The sequence below is a fragment of the Prunus avium genome, chromosome 3 (assembly GCF_965620075.1).
Source record: "Prunus avium chromosome 3, drPruAviu1.hap1.1, whole genome shotgun sequence".
Taxonomy (NCBI): Eukaryota; Viridiplantae; Streptophyta; class Magnoliopsida; order Rosales; family Rosaceae; genus Prunus; species Prunus avium.
In genome coordinates, this window is record NC_142286.1 from 36,860,491 (window position 1) to 36,873,612 (window position 13,122).

The 13,122-nt window shown below is 35.2% G+C and overlaps 2 pseudogenes across 1 annotated transcript; both read right to left on the reverse strand.

Annotated features, from left to right (window-relative positions):
* Positions 1–4,988: 4,988 nt before the first annotated feature.
* On the reverse strand, positions 4,989–13,112 carry LOC110759044 (protein disulfide isomerase pTAC5, chloroplastic pseudogene; annotated as a pseudogene).
* Positions 10,904–12,773, reverse strand: LOC110759098 (uncharacterized; annotated as a pseudogene). Its single transcript, XR_002527052.2, has 5 exons — positions 12,622–12,773; positions 12,151–12,333; positions 11,637–11,736; positions 11,450–11,547; positions 10,904–11,181 (listed from the first exon to the last, which is right to left on the reverse strand). The product of XR_002527052.2 is annotated as an uncharacterized LOC110759098 (transcript).
* Positions 13,113–13,122: the final 10 nt, after the last annotated feature.

A 13,122-nucleotide genomic window follows, 5' to 3' on the forward strand; every position in this document is an offset into this window, starting at 1 on the left:
CCTAAAATATGTTTGAAAATATAAGGATGTGTGCCTTTCGGGTCGAGCCTAGTGTAGTGGTATGGCCTTGCAGATTAGTGGTCTTACATTCGAACCTCCGTGACCCCTTGGCAATATGCGTGTAAGAAAACACAGTGATTCTATACTCTTTAAATATATTATGTTTTAACTATTATTTAATATAAAACAAAATCTACAAAATAATTTAAATTAATTAATTACTATTTATTCAGTCATTTATGAAATCAATAACATATTTAAATATTCACTAAAAAATAATAACTAAAACATAATTACTAATTAAAGTAATTCAAAAAAGCTAAGATATTATTTAATTACATATATTAAATTAAAGAAGTTGGCTGAAAAAACAAAAGTAAAGAAATTAATTTTATTTTTTTGAAATTAAAACAAAAGACACAAACACTTCCTGACGAAATTTTGTCGGCACATGTCTATGCCACAAATATTTGCCGGATTAAACCTCTCTCGACGACAGCAAACTTCATCGAGATAGACATGTCCAGACGCAATTTCGTCGAAGAGGTTTTAAAAAAATATATATATATACTTAGTATGTTTAGGTTAATTAATTTTTTTTCAATTTTATTTTTAGTGATTAAATAATATCTTTGACTTATTTAATTAGTTAAATTAGTAATTATATTTTAATTATTATTTATTTAGTGAATAATTAGTTAATTAGTATTAAATATTTTAATTAACTTCATGAATTATATTACTTAATAAATAGTAATTAAAATTTTTCTATTTTTTCTTTAATAAAATATTTAAATACTAATAATTCACTAAGTAAATAATAACTAAAACATAACTACTAATTAAAGTAATTAAAAAAGAGAAATTCATATTATGCTACTCAAAGGGTATAGTCGCGCTACTATAATTATAAAATATTCTATTTGAGGGGTATAGCCGCGCGGCTATACGTTTAACATATTCTATTCATCAAGTATCGCCGCGCGGCTATACTTTTAACATATTCTATTTATCGGGTATCGCCGCGCGGCTATACTTTTAAAATATTATATTATGGCGTATGGCCGCGCGGCTATACATTTAAAATATTATATTTATTGAGTATAGCCGCTCAACTAGACTTTTAAAATATTCTATTTATGGAGTATGGCCGCGCGGCTATAAATGCATTTCCACCTTGCACCAACAATAAACATATGGACTAAATAAATTGATTTAGTGTGACGTAAAATCATGTGCGATAAATCTTCTAAATTTAAAATAAACTGAGAGGGAGGGTGCGGCAGAGGGGGACTGCGAACTGATAGAGGTGGAGGTTGTGGCACAGTTTTTTTTTTCTCTTTTATTTTTCTTTTGAAGGGTAAAATTGGAACCCAATGTATAGTTAGAAAACAATTTAAAGATTTTTTTTATTTATAAAAGACATATGGCAATATCTAAGTGGAAGTATCACCAGCTAACATGGTGATACCATACCATTCCATAATTTCTCCATGAAAAATATTGAAATGCAAAATCAACAACAAATCCAAATGCTTATGAGTTTAAATTCATATATTAATTTAAGGATCAACAAATATTTGCGTTATATGCGATTATATTAGCTTAAGGTTGCAATGCTATTACTTTTAGGATCCCAAGCCTTTGCATTTAGCATCCATTCATTTACACACATTTACATGTGGACGCTAATTCGCATTCCCAACATATGTTTGAAATATGGACGTGTCAATTTGTCAAATACTAGAATTAGGCAACAATACAGTGCGCGTTTTGTATCTTCTTCTTCTTCTTCTTCTTCTTCTTATTTTTCAACCTTTCCTGGTTCTCAAAAGCTTTACCTGTCCAAGCCCTAGCTAGTCCATGATGAATCTTTTAACTCTCTCAATGATAGAAATCGTAGAACAAAAAGAAATACAATATTCAGTAATTAATAATTAATAAGTAAATGTCATTGGGCAAAGTAGAATAAAATATTATTACTTGATCAAAATAGATCTTATTCTGGATAACTTGTGCCTCTCTCAGTACTACAAACAGAGAGATGAAGTGATCTATTTGAATATTGAGCAAGAACAAAGACAAGCTCATCATTGCAATTGATGTCTTTTCAGCAAGAACAAAGACAAGCTCCGCCCACACAATTATTGCAGTTAGGAGGATTACAACCAAAGCACTGGCTACTAGATTCACATTCTAGATGATAGACTTCCGAGGACGGGAAAGGGGACGAAACCTTCTTCGCATGTTCAAATTTCCCATTTTTAACTCCATCTCGCAAACCTGAATATATGTATATCCAAGAATTAATTTGAAGATCGACAACAATATAGTATGCACATTATGTTCGGTTCATTTTTACACATGATTTTTCATGTTATTCACCCACTATTTTGAGTTAGTTCTTGACATTTTATAGCTTTTTACTTCCTTTTTGTGTTTTGTTAGATTTTACCTTGGTTGGAATGAAAATGAGCTAAAAGTGCATTATTGGTTATAAACTTTGTTTTTGTTCATTTTCGTAGGTCAACTTCTTGGCCTAGGATCAACATGCTCTGGTGCTCGGATGAGGTCATGATCTTCATGAGACTTGTTCCAATGGATGTTAACTACAACATATCCAAATTTGAGCTCCATTGGACTAGTATTGCCTGTCCAACCAATCCAACATGTTACCACAGCTCTGGAAATCCGGAGTTGGCCAGCTTTTACCTCTATTGTGTCATCTTGATTATTCTTGTTACCATAACACTTGGTAACAAGAATTTACCTTAGTAGATGAGATATTTTCTGAAGCATTTGGCATCTTTGTGAGGACAAGGCTTCATCATTTGCAAGGGGACAAGAAGACAATGGGTGAAGACTTTGCATTAGAATACTAAAAGTAAAAGCTGGAAAGGAGGAGAGAGGGAAGCAAAAGGAGTGCAAAGAGCATCAGCCATTGCAATGAGAATCATTCCACAATTTGCAGAGATTTTGGAGCTGGAGATGAAGCTTGGAGCTAGGGAGCTCAAGGAGGAAGACAAGGGCAACAAAGCAAGAAGTGGAAGAGATTTCCACCATTGAAGACCTTGAGCTCCCATGCTCACAAAATCTGTAACTTCTTTCTAGTTTTGTTTTGAGTTTGTATTTGAAATAAGTATGAGGAACTAAACTCCATAGCTAGGGCTTAGGTTGAAGCCCTAAACATGATTACCTTATTGTTTTGATGCTTGAGTGTATGAATTTCTAGATATTGTTGATGAATTCCAATTCACCAAATTAATCTATCCTTGATGTATGTTCTTCTTTGATTGATCTCCTTTGAAAGCATGCTTCTTGAGATTGTTGGGATTATGTGTATCTTCATGTTATCCTAAGCAATAAATGGATGAAGTAAGAATCATCCATGTGAATTGGTTTCTTGAATACCTAATGTAAACACCATGCTATTAGGGTTCTTGTGATGTTCATATTCTCTTTGAACTTAATGGGTTTTTCTTGTAATTGAATCAAAGTACTAAGCACACCTAGATTCGATTATAGGGAAGGCACAAGTATTGTAGCACTCGTACTGCACTTTACGTACATTAGAGAGAATCAATGCGTCTTGAGCCACTCGTACTGGTCTTGATTGCGAACATCTTCATCAACACGTTTAGAGTTCGTCACTTGAGTATTCATGAACTTGGGTAGAATTGTTTAGGGTGGATTTCGAAACCCTAGTGTTTGTTATATTTTAATTTCACAATTTGATAATTCATCTCTGCTATTCTCATTTAAATTCAAAGTCCATTTACTTTCATGCAATAGAAATAGGTCACTTGAACCAAACCAAACCCCCCCTCCCCCCCCCAATGTGTGTGTGAGTTGTGTGTTTGATACGTTGTGTGTCTTGTTTACTACATTCTGTTTATTTTCGTAACTGTTTTGGACTTTTGGTCCGCGCTGTGTTCTTCGTTTTTGTGTGCTGAATCCAACCGTATAAAGAACGTGAAATTTGGATAAACGGTTGGAAAGTTATAGGCAAAACACTGGACAGAGGTCGAAACTGGAAAAACAGAGAAACGAATCTGCCCAAAAACGACCGGTCGTCACTGTTCAGGCGACCGGTCGCACATGAATCTGCCCAAAAAGACCGGTCATCACTGTTCACAACCGGTCGCTATTGTTCATTTTCATGGCACTGTTCACAGGTGATAAATAGGTGATAAAAGGGTGATAGAAAGTGCTGTTTCTGTTTTTCTTTGGTTTCTTGTGTTGTTTCATTTCTTTTACATTTCTTTACTCATTTTTAGTTTCCAATTTGCATTTGTGCATTTGTGGTGTGTTAAATTAGTGTTCTTTACGTACTCAAATTAGAACTTATAGGAAGCCGACAAGTTCTTCGTGGGATCGACCCCGTACTTACATAATCTATACTTCGATAGATTCGTGCACTTGCGGGTATTTTTAATTGGTTGTTTGCACATTAATTTGTGTCCTTTTAGGAATGCAACACATTACCAAGATATTTATAAAAGGGATGAGATGAGGATATGCTTACCATGTGCCACAACAAGCAGGAGAAGCAAGCACGCTGTTATGGAGGAAGCCTTCACCATTTTTCAAATAGGAGTAATTGGTTTCTAGTTTATACTGTAATGATATTACGTCACTGTCATATCGTATTTATTTGCATGTTAAGTGAACTGGAACCAAGAAACCTGATGTCTGAGTTACTGAAAATAGTCGGAGCTTCAGGTCCGTTTCTCAATTAAGTAACAGAGCTTCTTGGTTGGTACTTAGTACTGTTTGCTACAATTCTTTACAATCTGGTTGAAGAAAATGAAGGCTAGTTCACTTCAAATTGAACCATCAAATGAGTTTTTGGCTCCTCTTGAGGAATGCAAGTAATGACTTACCAAACCATTATGTTCAGTTCCAAGTGAGGAATGATATATTGGTACTGAAACGTAAAACATCAACGGCTTCCACTTAATAAAGCCTAATGGTATGTCGTTAGAAGGCTATACCTTTTGTGCAGCAGTCACAGTACTCCCTTTGTTATCTAGACCCTCAATTTGTGCCACCGTATATAATTGTTCAAGAAGTTCTGCAGTCACTATGCCATCTTGAGGGGCGTCTAAGGAGGCCTGTCAAACAAGATATTACAAGTTGACTAACATATATATTTTGCGTTGTGAAATTTTTGTTCAACTTGATGATTCTGAAATTTTACTCTTCATGCATTATACATAGTAACATCTAATGATAATTGAAACTTACTTGCCAAGTCTTGACAGCACGTTCAGTCCCGCTTGAGAAGCTGGAAAACTCCATGTCTTCCTCAACCGAGTAAAATCCTAGTTTCTGCAATGCTTCCTGTCAAATAACAGGAACATTATATTAGAACAAGTCAAAATCACAAATATTACATCCAAAAACGAAGCGAACACTAGAAAAGGAAATAACCACACAAACCCGGTTACAGAAAAAGAAATGAAACAAAAGTTAACAACTTTCTATACTAAAGAGAAAGTTAATACCCCCTTGTAAGTTGTAAAAAACTGTATGCTGCTCAGTTTTCAATTTGCCAAATTTAAAAGTACCATTTTATAATTCAAAGACAACACTAAATCATAAACAAAACACAAGAAATGAATGATAGACTCCGAAAAATCAAAACTTGCCTTTCAAAAGCAAGCAGACCTGCATAGCTCGGACCTCTTCACCTTCCGACCCCTTCCTCAAAGCATTTCTACTCTTCTTCTTCTCCTTCACTTCAGGAACGGCAGACACATCCTCAATCTCCTCCTGAATATGGCCCAATTCTATGGCTCTGGAACTCGACCCTGTCTCCGTCATTAGAATTTTCTCCGTCAAAATCTACAACAAGCCGGCGATGTGGGGCTAGGCAGGCGCTAGGCAGCTAGGCAGGGGCTAGGCAGGCGCTAGGCCACTAGGAGGGTGCTAGGCGGGCGCTAGGCGGGTGCTAGGCGGGCGCTAGGTGGGGGGGGCTAAGCGGCTGGGCGGGTTGGGTCTTTTTTCGATGCCAAAATAAGAGGATGAAGCGGCCGAAACCGAAGAAAACCAATCGAAGCTTTGGGTTTGATAGAGAAGTGAAATGGCTGTGACTGCGAGTGCGAGTGAAAGCTTCGTGTTAATATTTAAAGAGTATAGCCGACCGGCTATACTCTTAAAATATTCGAATATATTAATATTTAAGGAGTCTAGCCGGTCGGCTATACTTTTAAAATATTCGAATGTATTTAGAAAGTATAGCCGTACGGCTATACCCTTTAAATATACATCTTTGTCATATCGTTTTAGGGTTTAGGGCTGAAATACCACTTTAGCCCATTGGGCTAGAGTTATTTCTACAAATATTTTATTTATACAAGCGATATTGGGGAATGAAAATTTAAATTCTTTGTAATACCTCCCATTCTAATGATTTCTAACTATTAGTCCATTGAGCAAGAATAAAAAAATGGATTTTATTTATAACAAATAATACGTGTTAAACCCATAAATACAACAAAAAAAAATAGGGATCCGCCAATATTTTGTGGATCAAAGAAGGTTGAATTTCATTGTATAAAATTGCTTGGGATTGCTTTTTTTTTTTCTCCAAAAACCTGCTTCACTTTAAAGTTAAGCAGTTTAAGATGTTTGGTAGAAATAAAATGTCCCAATTATTTTAAAAGAAGTGACCTTTTGACAATAGCTTTTAAAAGCAAACTCTAGGTTTCTTTCAAAAGAAGCAGAGATGAACCTTTAATGAATTTTTTAAATTCCCAAAATACCATCATTCATTTTAAAAAATGACACCACCTTCACTTCCGCATCCAACTCCACCACTTGTACCACCACATTCACAACCTCCGCAACCACCACCATCGCCGCCGCCACCACCACCACCACCACCTCATCCTCCTCCTCCTCCTCCTCCTCCTCCTCCTCCTCCACCACCACCACCACCTCCACCACCACCACGACCACTACCTCCTCCAAAACCTCCACATCCACCACCATCTCCACAACCAACACCACCACATGAGAATACATTGGGAGACGCACATACAGGAGATGCCTTTCTAAATTCTAACCTTATGAACTACACAACTAGCTAGCTCAACTAAGAAATGGTTTTCGTCAAATAAAAAATTTCTTAGTCAACACCTTTTCTGGATCACCCCCACCTTTAAACATGTTATAGGTGTCTCGCATGACAAGTTTCGGATCTTGGCCAATCTGCATTCATCGAGTATGTGGTTATAAGAATTTTATTCACCTTTACACTCAATACATGAGAGTGAAAAGCACTTAAAAAAGTGTCAGCTAGAATTATACCTTCACTCATAAATATACTTGGTTATGCTTGCTCCTACATATGGCCAAAAGTCACTAGCTCAAAACCTAGTTTACTTCATCCATAATCTTCCTCAGATAAAAAAATAAAATAAAAACCTTAATTTTTACTTTTATTCCAATGACATATCTAAGGCTAAAGTGACACACTTTTTAATTTTTTCTACATCAAGTATTATTGTTTTTCAAAAATTTAATTATCTCAGTACCTAACAAAATCATATGGAAACAATAACCGTCAAAGAACTAGTACCTATCAAGATAGTAAAGTGATAGGCCCCTTTCCCAAAGATCTGATAACAACCTTAGCCAACACACTTTTAAAAAAAAAAATATTCAGAGAGTATAGCCTGCTATACCAGGATATATATATATATTTTCAATAAACAGTATAGCCGGGCGGCTATATTCGGGACTTTTTAAAAAATTTATTTATTTATTAAAGCTATACTGGGTCCTTTTAAAAAAAAATATATATATATATATATATATATATATATTTCTCTGTTTTTCTTTTATTGATAAGAGTAGTTTAGAGCATTATCCATTACTAGTACTTCATTACCCAAGTCTCCATTTTCCCCTTTTGATTTTTTACTTTTCCATAGTTTTACCCATATAAAGAATTTAGCATTTTCACATTTAATACTTGTATTATACACATACGTATGTATTTTCAATAATACTTCCATTTTCCATACATGTTTTAAAGACTTGGTACAATACACGTTTTGTAAAAAGCAAACATACAATACACTTATTGTACACATACGTACGTATTTTTCATTTTTAATACACGTGGTTTTTACAAAATTTTCAATAATTCACACAAAATTCACGTATTATACACATAATTTTCCCATATTATTGAATACAAATAATATATATTAAAATATTATATAGTGGCCGAACTTTTCAGTTGTAACTTGCCAAAGTTTTGCTGAATAAAACACGTACGTATTTTGTTCATAATTTCCCATTCTGTATTTTACTAACTATGAAAGAAATTGAGATGCTGAGATTATCTCTTACTTGTTGTAAGAAAAATGGAACATGGTGATTTTGCAATCTCTTTGCCAACGAGAACAACAATGTCAAACAAAGTGTTATAGGTATGGTAGTAAGAGAAGTGGTAGTATTCTTCATGTAAAGTGTTGTTTGGAAAGTGAAGCAATTACCAAGACCACTCTAACTTAGTGTGCAATTCTCTATAACAAATAATTAGTGCAGTAACATAATTCAGTATCACTCAAGAGAACGAGGTAGATCAAAGGCAAATATTCCAACACAAAAAAGAAGAAGAAAAAATTGAACTCTCAGATTGATTTACTGTGAAAATTCTCTCTTTTCAATATCTGCTTTGGATATGTTGAAACTTGGAGCCCCAACTCTCTTTTCAATATACTGGGGGTCTATTTTTCTTAATTTTTTAATAAATAGTATGGCCGCATAGCTATACAGTTTAAATATATTGTATTTAAAGAGCATAGCCGCGCGGCTATACTGTGGTGTTCCGTAAATTTCCTTCATAAATAGCATAGCCGCGCGGCTATAAAGTGGTTTTTTTTACTTTTTTTAAAAAATGAATAGCATAGCCGCGCGGCTATACGAGTTAAAAAATAAAAAATGGCTAGGCAGCCTTTTTTAAAAATAAAAAATAAAAAATAGTATAGCCGCGCGGCTATGCTTTGTAAATATAAAGAATTTAGCATTTTCCCGTTTAATACTTGTATTATACACGTACGTATGTATTTTCAATAATACTTCCATTTTCCATACATGTAATTTAAAGACTTGGTACAATACACGTTTGTAAAAAAGCAAACATACAATACACTTATTGTACACATACGTGCGTATTTTTCATTTTTAATACACGTGGTTTTTACAAAATTTTCAATGATACACACAAAATTTACGTATTATACACATAATTTTCACATATTATTGAATAAAAATAATATATATATATATATATATTAAAATATTATATAGTGGACGAACTTTTTAGTTGTAACTTGCCAAAGTTTTGCTGAATAAAACACGTACGTATTTTGTTCATAATTTCCCGTTCTGTATTTTACTAACTATGAAAGAAATTGAGATGCTGAGATTATCTCTTACCTGTTGTAAGAAAAATGCAACATGGTGATTTTGCAATCTCTTTGCCAACGAGAACAACAATGTCAAACAAAGTGTTTTGGGTATTTTTCATGTAAAGTGTTGTTTGGAAAGTGAAGCAATTATCAAGACCACTCCAACTTAGTGTGCAATTCTCTATAACAAATCATTAGTGCAGTAACATAATTTAGTATCACTCAAGAGAACGAGGTAGATCAAAGGCAAATATTCCTACACAAAAAAGAAGAAGAAAAAATTGACTCTCAAATTGATTTACTGTGAAAATTCTATCTTTTCAATATCTACTTTGGATATGTTGAAACTTGGAGCCCCAACTCTCTTTTCAATATACTGGGGTCTATTTTTCTTATTTTTTTAATAAATAGTATGGCCGCACAGCTATACGGTTTAAATACATTGTATTTAAAGAGCATAGCCGCGCGGCTGTACTGTGGTGTTCCGTTCAATTTTCTTCATAGTATAGCCGCGCGGCTATACGAGTTAAAAAATAAAAAATGGGCCGCCTACCGGCTAGGCGCTTGGCGGGCTTTTTCTTTAATAAATAATAATAAATAGTATAGCCGGGCGGCTATGCTTTGTAAATATAATCTATTTAAAGCGTATAGCCGGGCGGCTAGACTCGGGATTTTTAAAAATGTTTTAATAAATAGTATAGCCGCGCGGCTGTACGCTTAAGTGTGAGGAAATTCTTGGTATTAATGCAACTAGATAGGCCTCTATAAGAAACAGAAAATTATCTGAAGACCATCTGCACTGTAAAATGTACATCACAAAACATATACATGACTATTAACGCAAGATCAATGGTCTACCTGCTTTTATTGCCTCCTTAGCGAGTTGCTCATCCATCCCAGAAGAGAAGTCTTTACTTTTTGCTAGTTACTTGGCCATACAAACTCTGTTCAACCTCCTATCTCCAACCGTTTTTGCTTCGAAGAGATATCTTTCACGTGCAGCATATAATATATGCCTAGCCAATCAGTGTTCTGGTTCTGTTTTTGCATTATTTGGTTGAGTTCACAGAAAATGATATATCTCTGATCTGTAAGATTACAAAGCATCTACTTGCATGTAGGGTTATTTTCTGTATTATAAAGTAGGGTTTTTATTTTTGATGCATAATATAGTGGGGTTAACATGAAAGAGTCAGGTGATTGTAAATGACACATGATCTCCATGTGAAAAGCATAGTGCAAAATCTGGAAGACCCCCACATAATTGATTGATTGTGACTTGAAACAATTCAGTATGCAAAGATATACATATGTTGTCTGAAAAATAAGGTAGTGAATGATAGGTAGGGCATGAAGAAACAGGTTATCGCCACCATTAACCTCTGGACCTCAATGAATATGACTGAACAAGAGTAGGCTATCGCTCACAAGCACATTCTTACCAACAGTTCCGAGTTCAAAGTATTCAAGTCCAACAGGAGTGAAGTAAAAGTTGCAATGTACTTTTAACATCTCGATAAATGGATAGAAAAGTTGTCCACGATATAATTTGAGATTCAAAGGGGTCGTTGGAGCATTTCAAAATTTTACAACTTGAATTTACAGTACAAGAGGTGGAGGAGGGTAAAGTAGAACCTTGTTGAGCTTTGTCATCGCTTGGGGCAGTACTTTGTATGCAGGTTATCAAGCTTCTCGGCATACTCAATCGGAGTTGCCTCATTGTCAAACACTTTGTCCCATATCTTAACAAGATCTGTTTGCAAGGTTATTGGGTTAGTATAGGATATGAAACTAATGGAAAATATGAATCATAAACTTACCCTATAAAAATGGGCAGGATGACTAACAAATCAGAAAATATGGAATGATTCAATCAAGACACAGTGCAAGCATTACCAGTCGCTGAGACTGATATACCACATTGATACAGGTATACTCTACTTAAAAAAACATTTGAAATCCAGGAATTCAACTGTAAGCTTTTGAAAATTTCAAGGAATTTAAAACAGAAGCATGCATACCAGCGTTGTTTGAGGATGAAAGAAACATGATGAGTGTGTCAAATCTTGGAACCCTGGTTATGTTCTCCAGATAATTGACGGCCAAATCCATTTCTTCACTGCCAAAGAAATAAATCAAAGGTGGGGCCATAAGCATTTTATCAAGCTCAACAAGAAAACATACATATCAGACATAAACATTACTTACACGAAAAAGGTTGCCACACACTTCACTTGATAATGTCAAGAAGTATGGGAACAGTCAAAGCATTTTTGAATATCTGCGGCAATGCACTTGGAGATATAGCCTGTATAGAAATAACACAAAAAATAACATGAAACAAAGTAACAGCATAAATGGAAAGTCGGAATGAGTGATGATTTCCTAAACAAATACCAACTGCATTCACAATCCTTTATGGACATTTGAAATTGTTCAAAAGGGACACAACAAACGGGGAACTTCTTGGATGGCCCCTAGCATGCAGAAGCCAGATGGGCAGACTGACAATGCAATTACTGGTATACTTCTCGCAACCATCCAAAGAGGACAATAAACGAGACTAATAGAATCTTTGCAGTGGTCAACCGCACGGATGACCACCATGCAAAAAGAACACATTCATGGTCACCTACTTTGGGATGACAACGAACATATGAATCTTGCATTTTGGGAGACTCTATATTTTTTTACAGTAAACCACATGAATACTTTTGCAGACCTTCAACTGGCTAGTCTGTCGAGCATTATCTCCAGAGAATCCTCGCCAAGAAACCTCAAATTGATATGCCGAATTTGGTGGTGTGATCTTTTCCGCAGCTACAGCCTTGACTCGGGAAGCAGCTCGAGAAGCAAGCTCTTGTACCGATGCCTTCACCTCTTGCTTCCTAGTTGTGTTATTTCTCTACAAAATTATCATAATATAGACTAGTTCAAGAGACTAAAAGACACATATGCAAAAGAAATAAATAAAAGTTTAAAGCAAATAAGAAGATAAAGCCATTGAGTCCAGATAACATGGTAGGAGTACACAACATATAAGTCTGATAAGAAGCTATAAAGACAAAAGCAATTAATAAGGTTCATAAACAAGTCTATCTTACTTATTCACCTGTTACTAAGAAGAAACGAAAACTCAATGACGACAACAAAAAATCAAGTAAAAGGAGCAACAAAACACTTTTCTTAACACCTTAGTGTGATCTTGAACTGCAGTCATTTATGTTATTTGAGCACTGCTGGAGACAGGCTGGATGCTTTGTCCGTTCATTTTGGTATCCACTTTCCCACTTTCTGCATTTCTTGTACAGAATTTTTCCGTGCTCCAGATGTTTTCTGAAGAATCGTTTGGGAATTAACAATTCAAACGAGTCAATTTAATATATAAATGAACTGGTAGATGAACATGATATACACCATCAAACAAAACACAAGAAATGAATGATAGACTCCGAAAAATCAAAACTCGCCTTTCAAAAGCAAGCAGACCTGCATAGCTCGGACCTCTTCACCTTCCGACCCCTTCCTCAAAGCATTTCTGCTCTTCTTCTTCTCCTTCACTTCCGGAACGGCAGACACCTCCTCAATCTCCTCCTGAATATGGTCCAATTCTATGGCACTGGAACTCGACCCTGTCTCCGCTATCAGAATTTTCTCCGTCAAAATCTGCAACAAGCCGGCGATGTGGGGCTAG